This window comes from Rhinoderma darwinii, unplaced genomic scaffold, assembly GCF_050947455.1.
Source record: "Rhinoderma darwinii isolate aRhiDar2 unplaced genomic scaffold, aRhiDar2.hap1 Scaffold_530, whole genome shotgun sequence".
Classification (NCBI taxonomy): domain Eukaryota; kingdom Metazoa; phylum Chordata; class Amphibia; order Anura; family Rhinodermatidae; genus Rhinoderma; species Rhinoderma darwinii.
Window position 1 is genome coordinate 21,614 of NW_027464079.1, and position 24,680 is coordinate 46,293.

General features: G+C 47.8%; 16 non-coding genes across 16 annotated transcripts; all 16 read right to left on the reverse strand.

Moving 5' to 3' along the window:
• Positions 1-1,270: 1,270 nt before the first annotated feature.
• On the reverse strand, positions 1,271-1,461 carry LOC142722096 (U2 spliceosomal RNA). Its single transcript, XR_012874425.1, has one exon. It is a non-coding gene; the product is annotated as a U2 spliceosomal RNA (small nuclear RNA).
• A 1,296-nt stretch (positions 1,462-2,757) lies between these two features.
• On the reverse strand, positions 2,758-2,948 carry LOC142722029 (U2 spliceosomal RNA). The gene has a single exon (XR_012874358.1). It is a non-coding gene; the product is annotated as a U2 spliceosomal RNA (small nuclear RNA).
• A 1,276-nt stretch (positions 2,949-4,224) lies between these two features.
• On the reverse strand, positions 4,225-4,415 carry LOC142722041 (U2 spliceosomal RNA). The gene has a single exon (XR_012874370.1). It is a non-coding gene; the product is annotated as a U2 spliceosomal RNA (small nuclear RNA).
• Positions 4,416-5,727: 1,312 nt separating this feature from the next.
• LOC142722054 (U2 spliceosomal RNA) lies at positions 5,728-5,918 on the reverse strand. Its single transcript, XR_012874384.1, has one exon. It is a non-coding gene; the product is annotated as a U2 spliceosomal RNA (small nuclear RNA).
• A 1,280-nt stretch (positions 5,919-7,198) lies between these two features.
• On the reverse strand, positions 7,199-7,389 carry LOC142722066 (U2 spliceosomal RNA). Its single transcript, XR_012874396.1, has one exon. It is a non-coding gene; the product is annotated as a U2 spliceosomal RNA (small nuclear RNA).
• A 1,300-nt stretch (positions 7,390-8,689) lies between these two features.
• Positions 8,690-8,880, reverse strand: LOC142722078 (U2 spliceosomal RNA). Its single transcript, XR_012874408.1, has one exon. It is a non-coding gene; the product is annotated as a U2 spliceosomal RNA (small nuclear RNA).
• A 1,272-nt stretch (positions 8,881-10,152) lies between these two features.
• LOC142722090 (U2 spliceosomal RNA) lies at positions 10,153-10,343 on the reverse strand. Its single transcript, XR_012874420.1, has one exon. It is a non-coding gene; the product is annotated as a U2 spliceosomal RNA (small nuclear RNA).
• A 1,292-nt stretch (positions 10,344-11,635) lies between these two features.
• Positions 11,636-11,826, reverse strand: LOC142722097 (U2 spliceosomal RNA). The gene has a single exon (XR_012874426.1). It is a non-coding gene; the product is annotated as a U2 spliceosomal RNA (small nuclear RNA).
• A 1,300-nt stretch (positions 11,827-13,126) lies between these two features.
• Positions 13,127-13,317, reverse strand: LOC142722102 (U2 spliceosomal RNA). The gene has a single exon (XR_012874432.1). It is a non-coding gene; the product is annotated as a U2 spliceosomal RNA (small nuclear RNA).
• Positions 13,318-14,609: 1,292 nt separating this feature from the next.
• On the reverse strand, positions 14,610-14,800 carry LOC142722113 (U2 spliceosomal RNA). Its single transcript, XR_012874438.1, has one exon. It is a non-coding gene; the product is annotated as a U2 spliceosomal RNA (small nuclear RNA).
• Positions 14,801-16,100: 1,300 nt separating this feature from the next.
• Positions 16,101-16,291, reverse strand: LOC142722085 (U2 spliceosomal RNA). Its single transcript, XR_012874414.1, has one exon. It is a non-coding gene; the product is annotated as a U2 spliceosomal RNA (small nuclear RNA).
• A 1,289-nt stretch (positions 16,292-17,580) lies between these two features.
• LOC142722114 (U2 spliceosomal RNA) lies at positions 17,581-17,771 on the reverse strand. Its single transcript, XR_012874439.1, has one exon. It is a non-coding gene; the product is annotated as a U2 spliceosomal RNA (small nuclear RNA).
• Positions 17,772-19,079: 1,308 nt separating this feature from the next.
• On the reverse strand, positions 19,080-19,270 carry LOC142722116 (U2 spliceosomal RNA). The gene has a single exon (XR_012874440.1). It is a non-coding gene; the product is annotated as a U2 spliceosomal RNA (small nuclear RNA).
• A 1,275-nt stretch (positions 19,271-20,545) lies between these two features.
• LOC142722117 (U2 spliceosomal RNA) lies at positions 20,546-20,736 on the reverse strand. Its single transcript, XR_012874441.1, has one exon. It is a non-coding gene; the product is annotated as a U2 spliceosomal RNA (small nuclear RNA).
• A 1,296-nt stretch (positions 20,737-22,032) lies between these two features.
• On the reverse strand, positions 22,033-22,223 carry LOC142722118 (U2 spliceosomal RNA). The gene has a single exon (XR_012874442.1). It is a non-coding gene; the product is annotated as a U2 spliceosomal RNA (small nuclear RNA).
• Positions 22,224-23,527: 1,304 nt separating this feature from the next.
• Positions 23,528-23,718, reverse strand: LOC142722120 (U2 spliceosomal RNA). Its single transcript, XR_012874445.1, has one exon. It is a non-coding gene; the product is annotated as a U2 spliceosomal RNA (small nuclear RNA).
• Between the last annotated feature and the right edge of the window lie 962 nt (positions 23,719-24,680).

A 24,680-nucleotide genomic window follows, 5' to 3' on the forward strand; every position in this document is an offset into this window, starting at 1 on the left:
CCCGAACGGGCCGCGCGTTGCCCGAGCCTGCCCGATACTGCTGTTCAGCCCTTGCAGCGATTCAGCCTACTTCTAGGCAATTCCATGGGGCCCTGCAGGCTCACACACTCACAGCTACACGGGAGGTGAATAAAGGCCGGAGAGGAAGCCAGACAGGATTTGCTTCTTTTGCTTGCACCACAATGCAGTGCTGAAAGAGGAGGAATCTACATAAAAACGCCTTCCTGGCAACGCCCAAATGCCCTGCTGCCATGCAGATAAACACTGGCAGCGGCAGCAAGTGCATGCCCACAGCCACCCCTTGTTCCTTCACACCTTGTATCAGCTGTAATCCAGTCCAGTCCAGTGCTGCCTGCTGAGCAGCACTGACCAACACTGCCTGGGCCCAGGCTTTTATCTCTGAGGCCCCATTATGATGTCAGAAAGCTGGCTCTGGAATCCTGAGGGCTCCACTATGACACGTGCAAAGTTCCGTCTGAACTTTATATAAGACGGTGAGGCTCAGTCAGTCACTCAGTGTTGCCTGAGAGGGCAACACTGCAACAGCCGGCCGCCAGGCTGTCTTTTTTTTGCACAGCTAGTTGCCTCCAGGAGGCCACAAGAGGGAGACAAGGGACTGCAAAATGGAAAATAGGCATCCACCAACTTTACAGACAACTTCTCCTTGCTCCTACAACCTCCATCCTTGCACAGTTTGTTATTCTTCTAGGTAACATAGTAACAAATCCAAATTGCTGCTCTCTTTGTAGGCAAGCAAGGCTTTGTTGCAACTGCAATTCTTACTTCTTCTTGAAATGTAGGGACGACAGTACATTCCATCACATCCATCTAGTGTACACAGGTAGGTCCATTGTGGCGGGCAGGCGAGCGGGCGGGCTGCTTTATTGGCTGTTTGCTGTTCCCCTACTCCACTCCACTATTTGACTGTTGTGCTGCATCAATCAATCAATCAATCAATCAATCAATCAATCAGTGGCTGGCTCAGGTGCAGCTCTTTAACTTACCTAAAAGGGAGGGCGGAGAGAAGACAAGGAAGGTGAATGAGGTGTTCCAATGTGAAATGCCGGAAACACAGAAACACAGACGACACACAACAAGAGGTGGCAATCTATTCATTAATTGCATTTAATCAATGAGCTCATTATCACTCATGCATTGTCCAACAGGTGTTGAAATAATGGGATTAAAAGGGGAGATCCCTTCAGAAAGACAGAAACAATAGCAAAGACAAAAAACACTTTTGGAATCTGCTTTTAGTCAACACATAAGGAAAGGGTGCTCCGGTCCTGGAAATACTGCAATACCAGGTCAATGCGTGGAGTGGACAGAGCAAGCTCTATTTCCATCTCCCTGTTCTAAAAATCCATTTAATATATGGTCCCCAGATAGGGGACGTATCAGATATTAAACTGATAAGAACAGATACTACACTTGATCTTAGCCAAAAGGCCGAGAAGCGATAACCCGAACGGGCCGCGCGTTGCCCGAGCCTGCCCGATACTGCTGTTCAGCCCTTGCAGCGATTCAGCCTACTTCTAGGCAATTCCATGGGGCCCTGCAGGCTCACACACTCACAGCTACACGGGAGGTGAATAAAGGCCGGAGAGGAAGCCAGACAGGATTTGCTTCTTTTGCTTGCACCACAATGCAGTGCTGAAAGAGGAGGAATCTACATAAAAACGCCTTCCTGGCAACGCCCAAATGCCCTGCTGCCATGCAGATAAACACTGGCAGCGGCAGCAAGTGCATGCCCACAGCCACCCCTTGTTCCTTCACACCTTGTATGAGCTGTAATCCAGTCCAGTCCAGTGCTGCCTGCTGAGCAGCACTGACCAACACTGCCTGGGCCCAGGCTTTTATCTCTGAGGCCCCATTATGATGTCAGAAAGCTGGCTCTGGAATCCTGAGGGCTCCACTATGACACGTGCAAAGTTCCGTCTGAACTTTATATAAGACGGTGAGGCTCAGTCAGTCACTCAGTGTTGCCTGAGAGGGCAACACTGCAACAGCCGGCCGCCAGGCTGTCTTTTTTTTGCACAGCTAGTTGCCTCCAGGAGGCCACAAGAGGGAGACAAGGGACTGCAAAATGGAAAATAGGCATCCACCAACTTTACAGACAACTTCTCCTTGCTCCTACAACCTCCATCCTTGCACAGTTTGTTATTCTTCTAGGTAACATAGTAACAAATCCAAATTGCTGCTCTCTTTGTAGGCAAGCAAGGCTTTGTTGCAACTGCAATTCTTACTTCTTCTTGAAATGTAGGGACGACAGTACATTCCATCACATCCATCTAGTGTACACAGGTAGGTCCATTGTGGCGGGCAGGCGAGCGGGCGGGCTGCTTTATTGGCTGTTTGCTGTTCCCCTACTCCACTCCACTATTTGACTGTTGTGCTGCATCAATCAATCAATCAATCAATCAATCAATCAATCAATCAATCAATCAATCAATCAATCAGTGGCTGGCTCAGGTGCAGCTCTTTAACTTACCTAAAAGGGAGGGCGGAGAGAAGACAAGGAAGGTGAATGAGGTGTTCCAATGTGAAATGCCGGAAACACAGAAACACAGACGACACACAACAAGAGGTGGCAATCTATTCATTAATTGCATTTAATCAATTAGCTCATTATCACTCATGCATTGTCCAACAGGTGTTGAAATAATGGGATTAAAAGGGGAGATCCCTTCAGAAAGACAGAAACAATAGCAAAGACAAAAAACACTTTTGGAATCTGCTTTTAGTCAACACATAAGGAAAGGGTGCACCGGTCCTGGAAATACTGCAATACCAGGTCAATGCGTGGAGTGGACAGAGCAAGCTCTATTTCCATCTCCCTGTTCTAAAAATCCATTTAATATATGGTCCCCAGATAGGGGACGTATCAGATATTAAACTGATAAGAACAGATACTACACTTGATCTTAGCCAAAAGGCCGAGAAGCGATAACCCGAACGGGCCGCGCGTTGCCCGAGCCTGCCCGATACTGCTGTTCAGCCCTTGCAGCGATTCAGCCTACTTCTAGGCAATTCCATGGGGCCCTGCAGGCTCACACACTCACAGCTACACGGGAGGTGAATAAAGGCCGGAGAGGAAGCCAGACAGGATTTGCTTCTTTTGCTTGCACCACAATGCAGTGCTGAAAGAGGAGGAATCTACATAAAAACGCCTTCCTGGCAACGCCCAAATGCCCTGCTGCCATGCAGATAAACACTGGCAGCGGCAGCAAGTGCATGCCCACAGCCACCCCTTGTTCCTTCACACCTTGTATCAGCTGTAATCCAGTCCAGTCCAGTGCTGCCTGCTGAGCAGCACTGACCAACACTGCCTGGGCCCAGGCTTTTATCTCTGAGGCCCCATTATGATGTCAGAAAGCTGGCTCTGGAATCCTGAGGGCTCCACTATGACACGTGCAAAGTTCCGTCTGAACTTTATATAAGACGGTGAGGCTCAGTCAGTCACTCAGTGTTGCCTGAGAGGGCAACACTGCAACAGCCGGCCGCCAGGCTGTCTTTTTTTTGCACAGCTAGTTGCCTCCAGGAGGCCACAAGAGGGAGACAAGGGACTGCAAAATGGAAAATAGGCATCCACCAACTTTACAGACAACTTCTCCTTGCTCCTACAACCTCCATCCTTGCACAGTTTGTTATTCTTCTAGGTAACATAGTAACAAATCCAAATTGCTGCTCTCTTTGTAGGCAAGCAAGGCTTTGTTGCAACTGCAATTCTTACTTCTTCTTGAAATGTAGGGACGACAGTACATTCCATCACATCCATCTAGTGTACACAGGTAGGTCCATTGTGGCGGGCAGGCGAGCGGGCGGGCTGCTTTATTGGCTGTTTGCTGTTCCCCTACTCCACTCCACTATTTGACTGTTGTGCTGCATCAATCAATCAATCAATCAATCAATCAATCAATCAATCAGTGGCTGGCTCAGGTGCAGCTCTTTAACTTACCTAAAAGGGAGGGCGGAGAGAAGACAAGGAAGGTGAATGAGGTGTTCCAATGTGAAATGCCGGAAACACAGAAACACAGACGACACACAACAAGAGGTGGCAATCTATTCATTAATTGCATTCAATCAATGAGCTCATTATCACTCATGCATTGTCCAACAGGTGTTGAAATAATGGGATTAAAAGGGGAGATCCCTTCAGAAAGACAGAAACAATAGCAAAGACAAAAAACACTTTTGGAATCTGCTTTTAGTCAACACATAAGGAAAGGGTGCACCGGTCCTGGAAATACTGCAATACCAGGTCAATGCGTGGAGTGGACAGAGCAAGCTCTATTTCCATCTCCCTGTTCTAAAAATCCATTTAATATATGGTCCCCAGATAGGGGACGTATCAGATATTAAACTGATAAGAACAGATACTACACTTGATCTTAGCCAAAAGGCCGAGAAGCGATAACCCGAACGGGCCGCGCGTTGCCCGAGCCTGCCCGATACTGCTGTTCAGCCCTTGCAGCGATTCAGCCTACTTCTAGGCAATTCCATGGGGCCCTGCAGGCTCACACACTCACAGCTACACGGGAGGTGAATAAAGGCCGGAGAGGAAGCCAGACAGGATTTGCTTCTTTTGCTTGCACCACAATGCAGTGCTGAAAGAGGAGGAATCTACATAAAAACGCCTTCCTGGCAACGCCCAAATGCCCTGCTGCCATGCAGATAAACACTGGCAGCGGCAGCAAGTGCATGCCCACAGCCACCCCTTGTTCCTTCACACCTTGTATCAGCTGTAATCCAGTCCAGTCCAGTGCTGCCTGCTGAGCAGCACTGACCAACACTGCCTGGGCCCAGGCTTTTATCTCTGAGGCCCCATTATGATGTCAGAAAGCTGGCTCTGGAATCCTGAGGGCTCCACTATGACACGTGCAAAGTTCCGTCTGAACTTTATATAAGACGGTGAGGCTCAGTCAGTCACTCAGTGTTGCCTGAGAGGGCAACACTGCAACAGCCGGCCGCCAGGCTGTCTTTTTTTTGCACAGCTAGTTGCCTCCAGGAGGCCACAAGAGGGAGACAAGGGACTGCAAAATGGAAAATAGGCATCCACCAACTTTACAGACAACTTCTCCTTGCTCCTACAACCTCCATCCTTGCACAGTTTGTTATTCTTCTAGGTAACATAGTAACAAATCCAAATTGCTGCTCTCTTTGTAGGCAAGCAAGGCTTTGTTGCAACTGCAATTCTTACTTCTTCTTGAAATGTAGGGACGACAGTACATTCCATCACATCCATCTAGTGTACACAGGTAGGTCCATTGTGGCGGGCAGGCGAGCGGGCGGGCTGCTTTATTGGCTGTTTGCTGTTCCCCTACTCCACTCCACTATTTGACTGTTGTGCTGCATCAATCAATCAATCAATCAATCAATCAATCAATCAATCAATCAATCAATTAATCAATCAATCAATCAATCAATCAGTGGCTGGCTCAGGTGCAGCTCTTTAACTTACCTAAAAGGGAGGGCGGAGAGAAGACAAGGAAGGTGAATGAGGTGTTCCAATGTGAAATGCCGGAAACACAGAAACACAGACGACACACAACAAGAGGTGGCAATCTATTCATTAATTGCATTTAATCAATGAGCTCATTATCACTCATGCATTGTCCAACAGGTGTTGAAATAATGGGATTAAAAGGGGAGATCCCTTCAGAAAGACAGAAACAATAGCAAAGACAAAAAACACTTTTGGAATCTGCTTTTAGTCAACACATAAGGAAAGGGTGCACCGGTCCTGGAAATACTGCAATACCAGGTCAATGCGTGGAGTGGACAGAGCAAGCTCTATTTCCATCTCCCTGTTCTAAAAATCCATTTAATATATGGTCCCCAGATAGGGGACGTATCAGATATTAAACTGATAAGAACAGATACTACACTTGATCTTAGCCAAAAGGCCGAGAAGCGATAACCCGAACGGGCCGCGCGTTGCCCGAGCCTGCCCGATACTGCTGTTCAGCCCTTGCAGCGATTCAGCCTACTTCTAGGCAATTCCATGGGGCCCTGCAGGCTCACACACTCACAGCTACACGGGAGGTGAATAAAGGCCGGAGAGGAAGCCAGACAGGATTTGCTTCTTTTGCTTGCACCACAATGCAGTGCTGAAAGAGGAGGAATCTACATAAAAACGCCTTCCTGGCAACGCCCAAATGCCCTGCTGCCATGCAGATAAACACTGGCAGCGGCAGCAAGTGCATGCCCACAGCCACCCCTTGTTCCTTCACACCTTGTATCAGCTGTAATCCAGTCCAGTCCAGTGCTGCCTGCTGAGCAGCACTGACCAACACTGCCTGGGCCCAGGCTTTTATCTCTGAGGCCCCATTATGATGTCAGAAAGCTGGCTCTGGAATCCTGAGGGCTCCACTATGACACGTGCAAAGTTCCGTCTGAACTTTATATAAGACGGTGAGGCTCAGTCAGTCACTCAGTGTTGCCTGAGAGGGCAACACTGCAACAGCCGGCCGCCAGGCTGTCTTTTTTTTGCACAGCTAGTTGCCTCCAGGAGGCCACAAGAGGGAGACAAGGGACTGCAAAATGGAAAATAGGCATCCACCAACTTTACAGACAACTTCTCCTTGCTCCTACAACCTCCATCCTTGCACAGTTTGTTATTCTTCTAGGTAACATAGTAACAAATCCAAATTGCTGCTCTCTTTGTAGGCAAGCAAGGCTTTGTTGCAACTGCAATTCTTACTTCTTCTTGAAATGTAGGGACGACAGTACATTCCATCACATCCATCTAGTGTACACAGGTAGGTCCATTGTGGCGGGCAGGCGAGCGGGCGGGCTGCTTTATTGGCTGTTTGCTGTTCCCCTACTCCACTCCACTATTTGACTGTTGTGCTGCATCAATCAATCAATCAATCAATCAATCAATCAATCAATCAATCAGTGGCTGGCTCAGGTGCAGCTCTTTAACTTACCTAAAAGGGAGGGCGGAGAGAAGACAAGGAAGGTGAATGAGGTGTTCCAATGTGAAATGCCGGAAACACAGAAACACAGACGACACACAACAAGAGGTGGCAATCTATTCATTAATTGCATTTAATCAATGAGCTCATTATCACTCATGCATTGTCCAACAGGTGTTGAAATAATGGGATTAAAAGGGGAGATCCCTTCAGAAAGACAGAAACAATAGCAAAGACAAAAAACACTTTTGGAATCTGCTTTTAGTCAACACATAAGGAAAGGGTGCACCGGTCCTGGAAATACTGCAATACCAGGTCAATGCGTGGAGTGGACAGAGCAAGCTCTATTTCCATCTCCCTGTTCTAAAAATCCATTTAATATATGGTCCCCAGATAGGGGACGTATCAGATATTAAACTGATAAGAACAGATACTACACTTGATCTTAGCCAAAAGGCCGAGAAGCGATAACCCGAACGGGCCGCGCGTTGCCCGAGCCTGCCCGATACTGCTGTTCAGCCCTTGCAGCGATTCAGCCTACTTCTAGGCAATTCCATGGGGCCCTGCAGGCTCACACACTCACAGCTACACGGGAGGTGAATAAAGGCCGGAGAGGAAGCCAGACAGGATTTGCTTCTTTTGCTTGCACCACAATGCAGTGCTGAAAGAGGAGGAATCTACATAAAAACGCCTTCCTGGCAACGCCCAAATGCCCTGCTGCCATGCAGATAAACACTGGCAGCGGCAGCAAGTGCATGCCCACAGCCACCCCTTGTTCCTTCACACCTTGTATCAGCTGTAATCCAGTCCAGTCCAGTGCTGCCTGCTGAGCAGCACTGACCAACACTGCCTGGGCCCAGGCTTTTATCTCTGAGGCCCCATTATGATGTCAGAAAGCTGGCTCTGGAATCCTGAGGGCTCCACTATGACACGTGCAAAGTTCCGTCTGAACTTTATATAAGACGGTGAGGCTCAGTCAGTCACTCAGTGTTGCCTGAGAGGGCAACACTGCAACAGCCGGCCGCCAGGCTGTCTTTTTTTTGCACAGCTAGTTGCCTCCAGGAGGCCACAAGAGGGAGACAAGGGACTGCAAAATGGAAAATAGGCATCCACCAACTTTACAGACAACTTCTCCTTGCTCCTACAACCTCCATCCTTGCACAGTTTGTTATTCTTCTAGGTAACATAGTAACAAATCCAAATTGCTGCTCTCTTTGTAGGCAAGCAAGGCTTTGTTGCAACTGCAATTCTTACTTCTTCTTGAAATGTAGGGACGACAGTACATTCCATCACATCCATCTAGTGTACACAGGTAGGTCCATTGTGGCGGGCAGGCGAGCGGGCGGGCTGCTTTATTGGCTGTTTGCTGTTCCCCTACTCCACTCCACTATTTGACTGTTGTGCTGCATCAATCAATCAATCAATCAATCAATCAATCAATCAATCAATTAATCAATCAATCAATCAATCAGTGGCTGGCTCAGGTGCAGCTCTTTAACTTACCTAAAAGGGAGGGCGGAGAGAAGACAAGGAAGGTGAATGAGGTGTTCCAATGTGAAATGCCGGAAACACAGAAACACAGACGACACACAACAAGAGGTGGCAATCTATTCATTAATTGCATTTAATCAATGAGCTCATTATCACTCATGCATTGTCCAACAGGTGTTGAAATAATGGGATTAAAAGGGGAGATCCCTTCAGAAAGACAGAAACAATAGCAAAGACAAAAAACACTTTTGGAATCTGCTTTTAGTCAACACATAAGGAAAGGGTGCACCGGTCCTGGAAATACTGCAATACCAGGTCAATGCGTGGAGTGGACAGAGCAAGCTCTATTTCCATCTCCCTGTTCTAAAAATCCATTTAATATATGGTCCCCAGATAGGGGACGTATCAGATATTAAACTGATAAGAACAGATACTACACTTGATCTTAGCCAAAAGGCCGAGAAGCGATAACCCGAACGGGCCGCGCGTTGCCCGAGCCTGCCCGATACTGCTGTTCAGCCCTTGCAGCGATTCAGCCTACTTCTAGGCAATTCCATGGGGCCCTGCAGGCTCACACACTCACAGCTACACGGGAGGTGAATAAAGGCCGGAGAGGAAGCCAGACAGGATTTGCTTCTTTTGCTTGCACCACAATGCAGTGCTGAAAGAGGAGGAATCTACATAAAAACGCCTTCCTGGCAACGCCCAAATGCCCTGCTGCCATGCAGATAAACACTGGCAGCGGCAGCAAGTGCATGCCCACAGCCACCCCTTGTTCCTTCACACCTTGTATCAGCTGTAATCCAGTCCAGTCCAGTGCTGCCTGCTGAGCAGCACTGACCAACACTGCCTGGGCCTAGGCTTTTATCTCTGAGGCCCCATTATGATGTCAGAAAGCTGGCTCTGGAATCCTGAGGGCTCCACTATGACACGTGCAAAGTTCCGTCTGAACTTTATATAAGACGGTGAGGCTCAGTCAGTCACTCAGTGTTGCCTGAGAGGGCAACACTGCAACAGCCGGCCGCCAGGCTGTCTTTTTTTTGCACAGCTAGTTGCCTCCAGGAGGCCACAAGAGGGAGACAAGGGACTGCAAAATGGAAAATAGGCATCCACCAACTTTACAGACAACTTCTCCTTGCTCCTACAACCTCCATCCTTGCACAGTTTGTTATTCTTCTAGGTAACATAGTAACAAATCCAAATTGCTGCTCTCTTTGTAGGCAAGCAAGGCTTTGTTGCAACTGCAATTCTTACTTCTTCTTGAAATGTAGGGACGACAGTACATTCCATCACATCCATCTAGTGTACACAGGTAGGTCCATTGTGGCGGGCGGGCTGCTTTATTGGCTGTTTGCTGTTCCCCTACTCCACTCCACTATTTGACTGTTGTGCTGCATCAATCAATCAATCAATCAATCAATCAATCAATCAATCAATCAATCAGTGGCTGGCTCAGGTGCAGCTCTTTAACTTACCTAAAAGGGAGGGCGGAGAGAAGACAAGGAAGGTGAATGAGGTGTTCCAATGTGAAATGCCGGAAACACAGAAACACAGACGACACACAACAAGAGGTGGCAATCTATTCATTAATTGCATTTAATCAATGAGCTCATTATCACTCATGCATTGTCCAACAGGTGTTGAAATAATGGGATTAAAAGGGGAGATCCCTTCAGAAAGACAGAAACAATAGCAAAGACAAAAAACACTTTTGGAATCTGCTTTTAGTCAACACATAAGGAAAGGGTGCACCGGTCCTGGAAATACTGCAATACCAGGTCAATGCGTGGAGTGGACAGAGCAAGCTCTATTTCCATCTCCCTGTTCTAAAAATCCATTTAATATATGGTCCCCAGATAGGGGACGTATCAGATATTAAACTGATAAGAACAGATACTACACTTGATCTTAGCCAAAAGGCCGAGAAGCGATAACCCGAACGGGCCGCGCGTTGCCCGAGCCTGCCCGATACTGCTGTTCAGCCCTTGCAGCGATTCAGCCTACTTCTAGGCAATTCCATGGGGCCCTGCAGGCTCACACACTCACAGCTACACGGGAGGTGAATAAAGGCCGGAGAGGAAGCCAGACAGGATTTGCTTCTTTTGCTTGCACCACAATGCAGTGCTGAAAGAGGAGGAATCTACATAAAAACGCCTTCCTGGCAACGCCCAAATGCCCTGCTGCCATGCAGATAAACACTGGCAGCGGCAGCAAGTGCATGCCCACAGCCACCCCTTGTTCCTTCACACCTTGTATCAGCTGTAATCCAGTCCAGTCCAGTGCTGCCTGCTGAGCAGCACTGACCAACACTGCCTGGGCCCAGGCTTTTATCTCTGAGGCCCCATTATGATGTCAGAAAGCTGGCTCTGGAATCCTGAGGGCTCCACTATGACACGTGCAAAGTTCCGTCTGAACTTTATATAAGACGGTGAGGCTCAGTCAGTCACTCAGTGTTGCCTGAGAGGGCAACACTGCAACAGCCGGCCGCCAGGCTGTCTTTTTTTTGCACAGCTAGTTGCCTCCAGGAGGCCACAAGAGGGAGACAAGGGACTGCAAAATGGAAAATAGGCATCCACCAACTTTACAGACAACTTCTCCTTGCTCCTACAACCTCCATCCTTGCACAGTTTGTTATTCTTCTAGGTAACATAGTAACAAATCCAAATTGCTGCTCTCTTTGTAGGCAAGCAAGGCTTTGTTGCAACTGCAATTCTTACTTCTTCTTGAAATGTAGGGACGACAGTACATTCCATCACATCCATCTAGTGTACACAGGTAGGTCCATTGTGGCGGGCAGGCGAGCGGGCGGGCTGCTTTATTGGCTGTTTGCTGTTCCCCTACTCCACTCCACTATTTGACTGTTGTGCTGCATCAATCAATCAATCAATCAATCAATCAATCAATCAATCAATCAATCAATCAATCAGTGGCTGGCTCAGGTGCAGCTCTTTAACTTACCTAAAAGGGAGGGCGGAGAGAAGACAAGGAAGGTGAATGAGGTGTTCCAATGTGAAATGCCGGAAACACAGAAACACAGACGACACACAACAAGAGGTGGCAATCTATTCATTAATTGCATTTAATCAATGAGCTCATTATCACTCATGCATTGTCCAACAGGTGTTGAAATAATGGGATTAAAAGGGGAGATCCCTTCAGAAAGACAGAAACAATAGCAAAGACAAAAAACACTTTTGGAATCTGCTTTTAGTCAACACATAAGGAAAGGGTGCTCCGGTCCTGGAAATACTGCAATACCAGGTCAATGCGTGGAGTGGACAGAGCAAGCTCTATTTCCATCTCCCTGTTCTAAAAATCCATTTAATATATGGTCCCCAGATAGGGGACGTATCAGATATTAAACTGATAAGAACAGATACTACACTTGATCTTAGCCAAAAGGCCGAGAAGCGATAACCCGAACGGGCCGCGCGTTGCCCGAGCCTGCCCGATACTGCTGTTCAGCCCTTGCAGCGATTCAGCCTACTTCTAGGCAATTCCATGGGGCCCTGCAGGCTCACACACTCACAGCTACACGGGAGGTGAATAAAGGCCGGAGAGGAAGCCAGACAGGATTTGCTTCTTTTGCTTGCACCACAATGCAGTGCTGAAAGAGGAGGAATCTACATAAAAACGCCTTCCTGGCAACGCCCAAATGCCCTGCTGCCATGCAGATAAACACTGGCAGCGGCAGCAAGTGCATGCCCACAGCCACCCCTTGTTCCTTCACACCTTGTATCAGCTGTAATCCAGTCCAGTCCAGTGCTGCCTGCTGAGCAGCACTGACCAACACTGCCTGGGCCCAGGCTTTTATCTCTGAGGCCCCATTATGATGTCAGAAAGCTGGCTCTGGAATCCTGAGGGCTCCACTATGACACGTGCAAAGTTCCGTCTGAACTTTATATAAGACGGTGAGGCTCAGTCAGTCACTCAGTGTTGCCTGAGAGGGCAACACTGCAACAGCCGGCCGCCAGGCTGTCTTTTTTTTGCACAGCTAGTTGCCTCCAGGAGGCCACAAGAGGGAGACAAGGGACTGCAAAATGGAAAATAGGCATCCACCAACTTTACAGACAACTTCTCCTTGCTCCTACAACCTCCATCCTTGCACAGTTTGTTATTCTTCTAGGTAACATAGTAACAAATCCAAATTGCTGCTCTCTTTGTAGGCAAGCAAGGCTTTGTTGCAACTGCAATTCTTACTTCTTCTTGAAATGTAGGGACGACAGTACATTCCATCACATCCATCTAGTGTACACAGGTAGGTCCATTGTGGCGGGCAGGCGAGCGGGCGGGCTGCTTTATTGGCTGTTTGCTGTTCCCCTACTCCACTCCACTATTTGACTGTTGTGCTGCATCAATCAATCAATCAATCAATCAATCAATCAATCAATCAATCAATCAATCAATCAATCAATCAGTGGCTGGCTCAGGTGCAGCTCTTTAACTTACCTAAAAGGGAGGGCGGAGAGAAGACAAGGAAGGTGAATGAGGTGTTCCAATGTGAAATGCCGGAAACACAGAAACACAGACGACACACAACAAGAGGTGGCAATCTATTCATTAATTGCATTTAATCAATGAGCTCATTATCACTCATGCATTGTCCAACAGGTGTTGAAATAATGGGATTAAAAGGGGAGATCCCTTCAGAAAGACAGAAACAATAGCAAAGACAAAAAACACTTTTGGAATCTGCTTTTAGTCAACACATAAGGAAAGGGTGCACCGGTCCTGGAAATACTGCAATACCAGGTCAATGCGTGGAGTGGACAGAGCAAGCTCTATTTCCATCTCCCTGTTCTAAAAATCCATTTAATATATGGTCCCCAGATAGGGGACGTATCAGATATTAAACTGATAAGAACAGATACTACACTTGATCTTAGCCAAAAGGCCGAGAAGCGATAACCCGAACGGGCCGCGCGTTGCCCGAGCCTGCCCGATACTGCTGTTCAGCCCTTGCAGCGATTCAGCCTACTTCTAGGCAATTCCATGGGGCCCTGCAGGCTCACACACTCACAGCTACACGGGAGGTGAATAAAGGCCGGAGAGGAAGCCAGACAGGATTTGCTTCTTTTGCTTGCACCACAATGCAGTGCTGAAAGAGGAGGAATCTACATAAAAACGCCTTCCTGGCAACGCCCAAATGCCCTGCTGCCATGCAGATAAACACTGGCAGCGGCAGCAAGTGCATGCCCACAGCCACCCCTTGTTCCTTCACACCTTGTATCAGCTGTAATCCAGTCCAGTCCAGTGCTGCCTGCTGAGCAGCACTGACCAACACTGCCTGGGCCCAGGCTTTTATCTCTGAGGCCCCATTATGATGTCAGAAAGCTGGCTCTGGAATCCTGAGGGCTCCACTATGACACGTGCAAAGTTCCGTCTGAACTTTATATAAGACGGTGAGGCTCAGTCAGTCACTCAGTGTTGCCTGAGAGGGCAACACTGCAACAGCCGGCCGCCAGGCTGTCTTTTTTTTGCACAGCTAGTTGCCTCCAGGAGGCCACAAGAGGGAGACAAGGGACTGCAAAATGGAAAATAGGCATCCACCAACTTTACAGACAACTTCTCCTTGCTCCTACAACCTCCATCCTTGCACAGTTTGTTATTCTTCTAGGTAACATAGTAACAAATCCAAATTGCTGCTCTCTTTGTAGGCAAGCAAGGCTTTGTTGCAACTGCAATTCTTACTTCTTCTTGAAATGTAGGGACGACAGTACATTCCATCACATCCATCTAGTGTACACAGGTAGGTCCATTGTGGCGGGCAGGCGAGCGGGCGGGCTGCTTTATTGGCTGTTTGCTGTTCCCCTACTCCACTCCACTATTTGACTGTTGTGCTGCATCAATCAATCAATCAATCAATCAATCAATCAATCAATCAATCAATCAATCAATCAGTGGCTGGCTCAGGTGCAGCTCTTTAACTTACCTAAAAGGGAGGGCGGAGAGAAGACAAGGAAGGTGAATGAGGTGTTCCAATGTGAAATGCCGGAAACACAGAAACACAGACGACACACAACAAGAGGTGGCAATCTATTCATTAATTGCATTTAATCAATGAGCTCATTATCACTCATGCATTGTCCAACAGGTGTTGAAATAATGGGATTAAAAGGGGAGATCCCTTCAGAAAGACAGAAACAATAGCAAAGACAAAAAACACTTTTGGAATCTGCTTTTAGTCAACACATAAGGAAAGGGTGCACCGGTCCTGGAAATACTGCAATACCAGGTCAATGCGTGGAGTGGACAGAGCAAGCTCTATTTCCATCTCCCTGTTCTAAAAATCCATTTAATATATGGTCCCCAGATAGGGGACGTATCAGATATTAAACTGATAAGAACAGATACTACACTTGATCTTAGCCAAAAGGCCGAGAAGCGATAACCCGAACGGGCCGCGCGTTGCCCGAGCCTGCCCGATACTGCTGTTCAGCCCTTGCAGCGATTCAGCCTACTTCTAGGCAATTCCATGGGGCCCTGCAGGCTCACACACTCACAGCTACACGGGAGGTGAATAAAGGCCGGAGAGGAAGCCAGACAGGATTTGCTTCTTTTGCTTGCACCACAATGCAGTGCTGAAAGAGGAGGAATCTACATAAAAACGCCTTCCTGGCAACGCCCAAATGCCCTGCTGCCATGCAGATAAACACTGGCAGCGGCAGCAAGTGCATGCCCACAGCCACCCCTTGTTCCTTCACACCTTGTATCAGCTGTAATCCAGTCCAGTCCAGTGCTGCCTGCTGAGCAGCACTGACCAACACTGCCTGGGCCCAGGCTTTTATCTCTGAGGCCCCATTATGATGTCAGAAAGCTGGCTCTGGAATCCTGAGGGCTCCACTATGACACGTGCAAAGTTCCGTCTGAACTTTATATAAGACGGTGAGGCTCAGTCAGTCACTCAGTGTTGCCTGAGAGGGCAACACTGCAACAGCCGGCCGCCAGGCTGTCTTTTTTTTGCACAGCTAGTTGCCTCCAGGAGGCCACAAGAGGGAGACAAGGGACTGCAAAATGGAAAATAGGCATCCACCAACTTTACAGACAACTTCTCCTTGCTCCTACAACCTCCATCCTTGCACAGTTTGTTATTCTTCTAGGTAACATAGTAACAAATCCAAATTGCTGCTCTCTTTGTAGGCAAGCAAGGCTTTGTTGCAACTGCAATTCTTACTTCTTCTTGAAATGTAGGGACGACAGTACATTCCATCACATCCATCTAGTGTACACAGGTAGGTCCATTGTGGCGGGCAGGCGAGCGGGCGGGCTGCTTTATTGGCTGTTTGCTGTTCCCCTACTCCACTCCACTATTTGACTGTTGTGCTGCATCAATCAATCAATCAATCAATCAATCAATCAATCAATCAATCAATCAATCAATCAATCAATCAGTGGCTGGCTCAGGTGCAGCTCTTTAACTTACCTAAAAGGGAGGGCGGAGAGAAGACAAGGAAGGTGAATGAGGTGTTCCAATGTGAAATGCCGGAAACACAGAAACACAGACGACACACAACAAGAGGTGGCAATCTATTCATTAATTGCATTTAATCAATGAGCTCATTATCACTCATGCATTGTCCAACAGGTGTTGAAATAATGGGATTAAAAGGGGAGATCCCTTCAGAAAGACAGAAACAATAGCAAAGACAAAAAACACTTTTGGAATCTGCTTTTAGTCAACACATAAGGAAAGGGTGCACCGGTCCTGGAAATACTGCAATACCAGGTCAATGCGTGGAGTGGACAGAGCAAGCTCTATTTCCATCTCCCTGTTCTAAAAATCCATTTAATATATGGTCCCCAGATAGGGGACGTATCAGATATTAAACTGATAAGAACAGATACTACACTTGATCTTAGCCAAAAGGCCGAGAGGCGATAACCCGAACGGGCCGCGCGTTGCCCGAGCCTGCCCGATACTGCTGTTCAGCCCTTGCAGCGATTCAGCCTACTTCTAGGCAATTCCATGGGGCCCTGCAGGCTCACACACTCACAGCTACACGGGAGGTGAATAAAGGCCGGAGAGGAAGCCAGACAGGATTTGCTTCTTTTGCTTGCACCACAATGCAGTGCTGAAAGAGGAGGAATCTACATAAAAACGCCTTCCTGGCAACGCCCAAATGCCCTGCTGCCATGCAGATAAACACTGGCAGCGGCAGCAAGTGCATGCCCACAGCCACCCCTTGTTCCTTCACACCTTGTATCAGCTGTAATCCAGTCCAGTCCAGTGCTGCCTGCTGAGCAGCACTGACCAACACTGCCTGGGCCCAGGCTTTTATCTCTGAGGCCCCATTATGATGTCAGAAAGCTGGCTCTGGAATCCTGAGGGCTCCACTATGACACGTGCAAAGTTCCGTCTGAACTTTATATAAGACGGTGAGGCTCAGTCAGTCACTCAATGTTGCCTGAGAGGGCAACACTGCAACAGCCGGCCGCCAGGCTGTCTTTTTTTTGCACAGCTAGTTGCCTCCAGGAGGCCACAAGAGGGAGACAAGGGACTGCAAAATGGAAAATAGGCATCCACCAACTTTACAGACAACTTCTCCTTGCTCCTACAACCTCCATCCTTGCACAGTTTGTTATTCTTCTAGGTAACATAGTAACAAATCCAAATTGCTGCTCTCTTTGTAGGCAAGCAAGGCTTTGTTGCAACTGCAATTCTTACTTCTTCTTGAAATGTAGGGACGACAGTACATTCCATCACATCCATCTAGTGTACACAGGTAGGTCCATTGTGGCGGGCAGGCGAGCGGGCGGGCTGCTTTATTGGCTGTTTGCTGTTCCCCTACTCCACTCCACTATTTGACTGTTGTGCTGCATCAATCAATCAATCAATCAATCAATCAATCAATCAATCAATCAATCAATCAAGTGGCTGGCTCAGGTGCAGCTCTTTAACTTACCTAAAAGGGAGGGCGGAGAGAAGACAAGGAAGGTGAATGAGGTGTTCCAATGTGAAATGCCGGAAACACAGAAACACAGACGACACACAACAAGAGGTGGCAATCTATTCATTAATTGCATTTAATCAATGAGCTCATTATCACTCATGCATTGTCCAACAGGTGTTGAAATAATGGGATTAAAAGGGGAGATCCCTTCAGAAAGACAGAAACAATAGCAAAGACAAAAAACACTTTTGGAATCTGCTTTTAGTCAACACATAAGGAAAGGGTGCACCGGTCCTGGAAATACTGCAATACCAGGTCAATGCGTGGAGTGGACAGAGCAAGCTCTATTTCCATCTCCCTGTTCTAAAAATCCATTTAATATATGGTCCCCAGATAGGGGACGTATCAGATATTAAACTGATAAGAACAGATACTACACTTGATCTTAGCCAAAAGGCCGAGAAGCGATAACCCGAACGGGCCGCGCGTTGCCCGAGCCTGCCCGATACTGCTGTTCAGCCCTTGCAGCGATTCAGCCTACTTCTAGGCAATTCCATGGGGCCCTGCAGGCTCACACACTCACAGCTACACGGGAGGTGAATAAAGGCCGGAGAGGAAGCCAGACAGGATTTGCTTCTTTTGCTTGCACCACAATGCAGTGCTGAAAGAGGAGGAATCTACATAAAAACGCCTTCCTGGCAACGCCCAAATGCCCTGCTGCCATGCAGATAAACACTGGCAGCGGCAGCAAGTGCATGCCCACAGCCACCCCTTGTTCCTTCACACCTTGTATCAGCTGTAATCCAGTCCAGTCCAGTGCTGCCTGCTGAGCAGCACTGACCAACACTGCCTGGGCCCAGGCTTTTATCTCTGAGGCCCCATTATGATGTCAGAAAGCTGGCTCTGGAATCCTGAGGGCTCCACTATGACACGTGCAAAGTTCCGTCTGAACTTTATATAAGACGGTGAGGCTCAGTCAGTCACTCAGTGTTGCCTGAGAGGGCAACACTGCAACAGCCGGCCGCCAGGCTGTCTTTTTTTTGCACAGCTAGTTGCCTCCAGGAGGCCACAAGAGGGAGACAAGGGACTGCAAAATGGAAAATAGGCATCCACCAACTTTACAGACAACTTCTCCTTGCTCCTACAACCTCCATCCTTGCACAGTTTGTTATTCTTCTAGGTAACATAGTAACAAATCCAAATTGCTGCTCTCTTTGTAGGCAAGCAAGGCTTTGTTGCAACTGCAATTCTTACTTCTTCTTGAAATGTAGGGACGACAGTACATTCCATCACATCCATCTAGTGTACACAGGTAGGTCCATTGTGGCGGGCAGGCGAGCGGGCGGGCTGCTTTATTGGCTGTTTGCTGTTCCCCTACTCCACTCCACTATTTGACTGTTGTGCTGCATCAATCAATCAATCAATCAATCAATCAATCAATCAATCAATCAATCAATCAATCAATCAATCAATCAATCAGTGGCTGGCTCAGGTGCAGCTCTTTAACTTACCTAAAAGGGAGGGCGGAGAGAAGACAAGGAAGGTGAATGAGGTGTTCCAATGTGAAATGCCGGAAACACAGAAACACAGACGACACACAACAAGAGGTGGCAATCTATTCATTAATTGCATTTAATCAATGAGCTCATTATCACTCATGCATTGTCCAACAGGTGTTGAAATAATGGGATTAAAAGGGGAGATCCCTTCAGAAAGACAGAAACAATAGCAAAGACAAAAAACACTTTTGGAATCTGCTTTTAGTCAACACATAAGGAAAGGGTGCACCGGTCCTGGAAATACTGCAATACCAGGTCAATGCGTGGAGTGGACAGAGCAAGCTCTATTTCCATCTCCCTGTTCTAAAAATCCATTTAATATATGGTCCCCAGATAGGGGACGTATCAGATATTAAACTGATAAGAACAGATACTACACTTGATCTTAGCCAAAAGGCCGAGAAGCGATAACCCGAACGGGCCGCGCGTTGCCCGAGCCTGCCCGATACTGCTGTTCAGCCCTTGCAGCGATTCAGCCTACTTCTAGGCAATTCCATGGGGCCCTGCAGGCTCACACACTCACAGCTACACGGGAGGTGAATAAAGGCCGGAGAGGAAGCCAGACAGGATTTGCTTCTTTTGCTTGCACCACAATGCAGTGCTGAAAGAGGAGGAATCTACATAAAAACGCCTTCCTGGCAACGCCCAAATGCCCTGCTGCCATGCAGATAAACACTGGCAGCGGCAGCAAGTGCATGCCCACAGCCACCCCTTGTTCCTTCACACCTTGTATCAGCTGTAATCGCCTGCTGAGCAGCACTGACCAACACTGCCTGGGCCCAGGCTTTTATCTCTGAGGCCCCATTATGATGTCAGAAAGCTGGCTCTGGAATCCTGAGGGCTCCACTATGACACGTGCAAAGTTCCGTCTGAACTTTATATAAGACGGTGAGGCTCAGTCAGTCACTCAGTGTTGCCTGAGAGGGCAACACTGCAACAGCCGGCCGCCAGGCTGTCTTTTTTTTGCACAGCTAGTTGCCTCCAGGAGGCCACAAGAGGGAGACAAGGGACTGCAAAATGGAAAATAGGCATCCACCAACTTTACAGACAACTTCTCCTTGCTCCTACAACCTCCATCCTTGCACAGTTTGTTATTCTTCTAGGTAACATAGTAACAAATCCAAATTGCTGCTCTCTTTGTAGGCAAGCAAGGCTTTGTTGCAACTGCAATTCTTACTTCTTCTTGAAATGTAGGGACGACAGTACATTCCATCACATCCATCTAGTGTACACAGGTAGGTCCATTGTGGCGGGCAGGCGAGCGGGCGGGCTGCTTTATTGGCTGTTTGCTGTTCCCCTACTCCACTCCACTATTTGACTGTTGTGCTGCATCAATCAATCAATCAATCAATCAATCAATCAATCAATCAATCAATCAATCAATCAGTGGCTGGCTCAGGTGCAGCTCTTTAACTTACCTAAAAGGGAGGGCGGAGAGAAGACAAGGAAGGTGAATGAGGTGTTCCAATGTGAAATGCCGGAAACACAGAAACACAGACGACACACAACAAGAGGTGGCAATCTATTCATTAATTGCATTTAATCAATGAGCTCATTATCACTCATGCATTGTCCAACAGGTGTTGAAATAATGGGATTAAAAGGGGAGATCCCTTCATGAAGACAGAAACAATAGCAAAGACAAAAAACACTTTTGGAATCTGCTTTTAGTCAACACATAAGGAAAGGGTGCACCGGTCCTGGAAATACTGCAATACCAGGTCAATGCGTGGAGTGGACAGAGCAAGCTCTATTTCCATCTCCCTGTTCTAAAAATCCATTTAATATATGGTCCCCAGATAGGGGACGTATCAGATATTAAACTGATAAGAACAGATACTACACTTGATCTTAGCCAAAAGGCCGAGAAGCGATAACCCGAACGGGCCGCGCGTTGCCCGAGCCTGCCCGATACTGCTGTTCAGCCCTTGCAGCGATTCAGCCTACTTCTAGGCAATTCCATGGGGCCCTGCAGGCTCACACACTCACAGCTACACGGGAGGTGAATAAAGGCCGGAGAGGAAGCCAGACAGGATTTGCTTCTTTTGCTTGCACCACAATGCAGTGCTGAAAGAGGAGGAATCTACATAAAAACGCCTTCCTGGCAACGCCCAAATGCCCTGCTGCCATGCAGATAAACACTGGCAGCGGCAGCAAGTGCATGCCCACAGCCACCCCTTGTTCCTTCACACCTTGTATCAGCTGTAATCCAGTCCAGTCCAGTGCTGCCTGCTGAGCAGCACTGACCAACACTGCCTGGGCCCAGGCTTTTATCTCTGAGGCCCCATTATGATGTCAGAAAGCTGGCTCTGGAATCCTGAGGGCTCCACTATGACACGTGCAAAGTTCCGTCTGAACTTTATATAAGACGGTGAGGCTCAGTCAGTCACTCAGTGTTGCCTGAGAGGGCAACACTGCAACAGCCGGCCGCCAGGCTGTCTTTTTTTTGCACAGCTAGTTGCCTCCAGGAGGCCACAAGAGGGAGACAAGGGACTGCAAAATGGAAAATAGGCATCCACCAACTTTACAGACAACTTCTCCTTGCTCCTACAACCTCCATCCTTGCACAGTTTGTTATTCTTCTAGGTAACATAGTAACAAATCCAAATTGCTGCTCTCTTTGTAGGCAAGCAAGGCTTTGTTGCAACTGCAATTCTTACTTCTTCTTGAAATGTAGGGACGACAGTACATTCCATCACATCCATCTAGTGTACACAGGTAGGTCCATTGTGGCGGGCAGGCGAGCGGGCGGGCTGCTTTATTGGCTGTTTGCTGTTCCCCTACTCCACTCCACTATTTGACTGTTGTGCTGCATCAATCAATCAATCAATCAATCAATCAATCAATCAATCAATCAATCAATCAATCAATCAGTGGCTGGCTCAGGTGCAGCTCTTTAACTTACCTAAAAGGGAGGGCGGAGAGAAGACAAGGAAGGTGAATGAGGTGTTCCAATATGAAATGCCGGAAACACAGAAACACAGACGACACACAACAAGAGGTGGCAATCTATTCATTAATTGCATTTAATCAATGAGCTCATTATCACTCATGCATTGTCCAACAGGTGTTGAAATAATGGGATTAAAAGGGGAGATCCCTTCAGAAAGACAGAAACAATAGCAAAGACAAAAAACACTTTTGGAATCTGCTTTTAGTCAACACATAAGGAAAGGGTGCACCGGTCCTGGAAATACTGCAATACCAGGTCAATGCGTGGAGTGGACAGAGCAAGCTCTATTTCCATCTCCCTGTTCTAAAAATCCATTTAATATATGGTCCCCAGATAGGGGACGTATCAGATATTAAACTGATAAGAACAGATACTACACTTGATCTTAGCCAAAAGGCCGAGAAGCGATAACCCGAACGGGCCGCGCGTTGCCCGAGCCTGCCCGATACTGCTGTTCAGCCCTTGCAGCGATTCAGCCTACTTCTAGGCAATTCCATGGGGCCCTGCAGGCTCACACACTCACAGCTACACGGGAGGTGAATAAAGGCCGGAGAGGAAGCCAGACAGGATTTGCTTCTTTTGCTTGCACCACAATGCAGTGCTGAAAGAGGAGGAATCTACATAAAAACGCCTTCCTGGCAACGCCCAAATGCCCTGCTGCCATGCAGATAAACACTGGCAGCGGCAGCAAGTGCATGCCCACAGCCACCCCTTGTTCCTTCACACCTTGTATCAGCTGTAATCCAGTCCAGTCCAGTGCTGCCTGCTGAGCAGCACTGACCAACACTGCCTGGGCCCAGGCTTTTATCTCTGAGGCCCCATTATGATGTCAGAAAGCTGGCTCTGGAATCCTGAGGGCTCCACTATGACACGTGCAAAGTTCCGTCTGAACTTTATATAAGACGGTGAGGCTCAGTCAGTCACTCAGTGTTGCCTGAGAGGGCAACACTGCAACAGCCGGCCGCCAGGCTGTCTTTTTTTTGCACAGCTAGTTGCCTCCAGGAGGCCACAAGAGGGAGACAAGGGACTGCAAAATGGAAAATAGGCATCCACCAACTTTACAGACAACTTCTCCTTGCTCCTACAACCTCCATCCTTGCACAGTTTGTTATTCTTCTAGGTAACATAGTAACAAATCCAAATTGCTGCTCTCTTTGTAGGCAAGCAAGGCTTTGTTGCAACTGCAATTCTTACTTCTTCTTGAAATGTAGGGACGACAGTACATTCCATCACATCCATCTAGTGTACACAGGTAGGTCCATTGTGGCGGGCAGGCGAGCGGGCGGGCTGCTTTATTGGCTGTTTGCTGTTCCCCTACTCCACTCCACTATTTGACTGTTGTGCTGCATCAATCAATCAATCAATCAATCAATCAATCAATCAATCAATCAATCAATCAATCAATCAATCAATCAGTGGCTGGCTCAGGTGCAGCTCTTTAACTTACCTAAAAGGGAGGGCGGAGAGAAGACAAGGAAGGTGAATGAGGTGTTCCAATGTGAAATGCCGGAAACACAGAAACACAGACGACACACAACAAGAGGTGGCAATCTATTCATTAATTGCATTTAATCAATGAGCTCATTATCACTCATGCATTGTCCAACAGGTGTTGAAATAATGGGATTAAAAGGGGAGATCCCTTCAGAAAGACAGAAACAATAGCAAAGACAAAAAACACTTTTGGAATCTGCTTTTAGTCAACACATAAGGAAAGGGTGCACCGGTCCTGGAAATACTGCAATACCAGGTCAATGCGTGGAGTGGACAGAGCAAGCTCTATTTCCATCTCCCTGTTCTAAAAATCCATTTAATATATGGTCCCCAGATAGGGGACGTATCAGATATTAAACTGATAAGAACAGATACTACACTTGATCTTAGCCAAAAGGCCGAGAAGCGATAACCCGAACGGGCCGCGCGTTGCCCGAGCCTGCCCGATACTGCTGTTCAGCCCTTGCAGCGATTCAGCCTACTTCTAGGCAATTCCATGGGGCCCTGCAGGCTCACACACTCACAGCTACACGGGAGGTGAATAAAGGCCGGAGAGGAAGCCAGACAGGATTTGCTTATTTTGCTTGCACCACAATGCAGTGCTGAAAGAGGAGGAATCTACATAAAAACGCCTTCCTGGCAACGCCCAAATGCCCTGCTGCCATGCAGATAAACACTGGCAGCGGCAGCAAGTGCATGCCCACAGCCACCCCTTGTTCCTTCACACCTTGTATCAGCTGTAATCCAGTCCAGTCCAGTGCTGCCTGCTGAGCAGCACTGACCAACACTGCCTGGGCCCAGGCTTTTATCTCTGAGGCCCCATTATGATGTCAGAAAGCTGGCTCTGGAATCCTGAGGGCTCCACTATGACACGTGCAAAGTTCCGTCTGAACTTTATATAAGACGGTGAGGCTCAGTCAGTCACTCAGTGTTGCCTGAGAGGGCAACACTGCAACAGCCGGCCGCCAGGCTGTCTTTTTTTTGCACAGCTAGTTGCCTCCAGGAGGCCACAAGAGGGAGACAAGGGACTGCAAAATGGAAAATAGGCATCCACCAACTTTACAGACAACTTCTCCTTGCTCCTACAACCTCCATCCTTGCACAGTTTGTTATTCTTCTAGGTAACATAGTAACAAATCCAAATTGCTGCTCTCTTTGTAGGCAAGCAAGGCTTTGTTGCAACTGCAATTCTTACTTCTTCTTGAAATGTAGGGACGACAGTACATTCCATCACATCCATCTAGTGTACACAGGTAGGTCCATTGTGGCGGGCAGGCGAGCGGGCGGGCTGCTTTATTGGCTGTTTGCTGTTCCCCTACTCCACTCCACTATTTGACTGTTGTGCTGCATCAATCAATCAATCAATCAATCA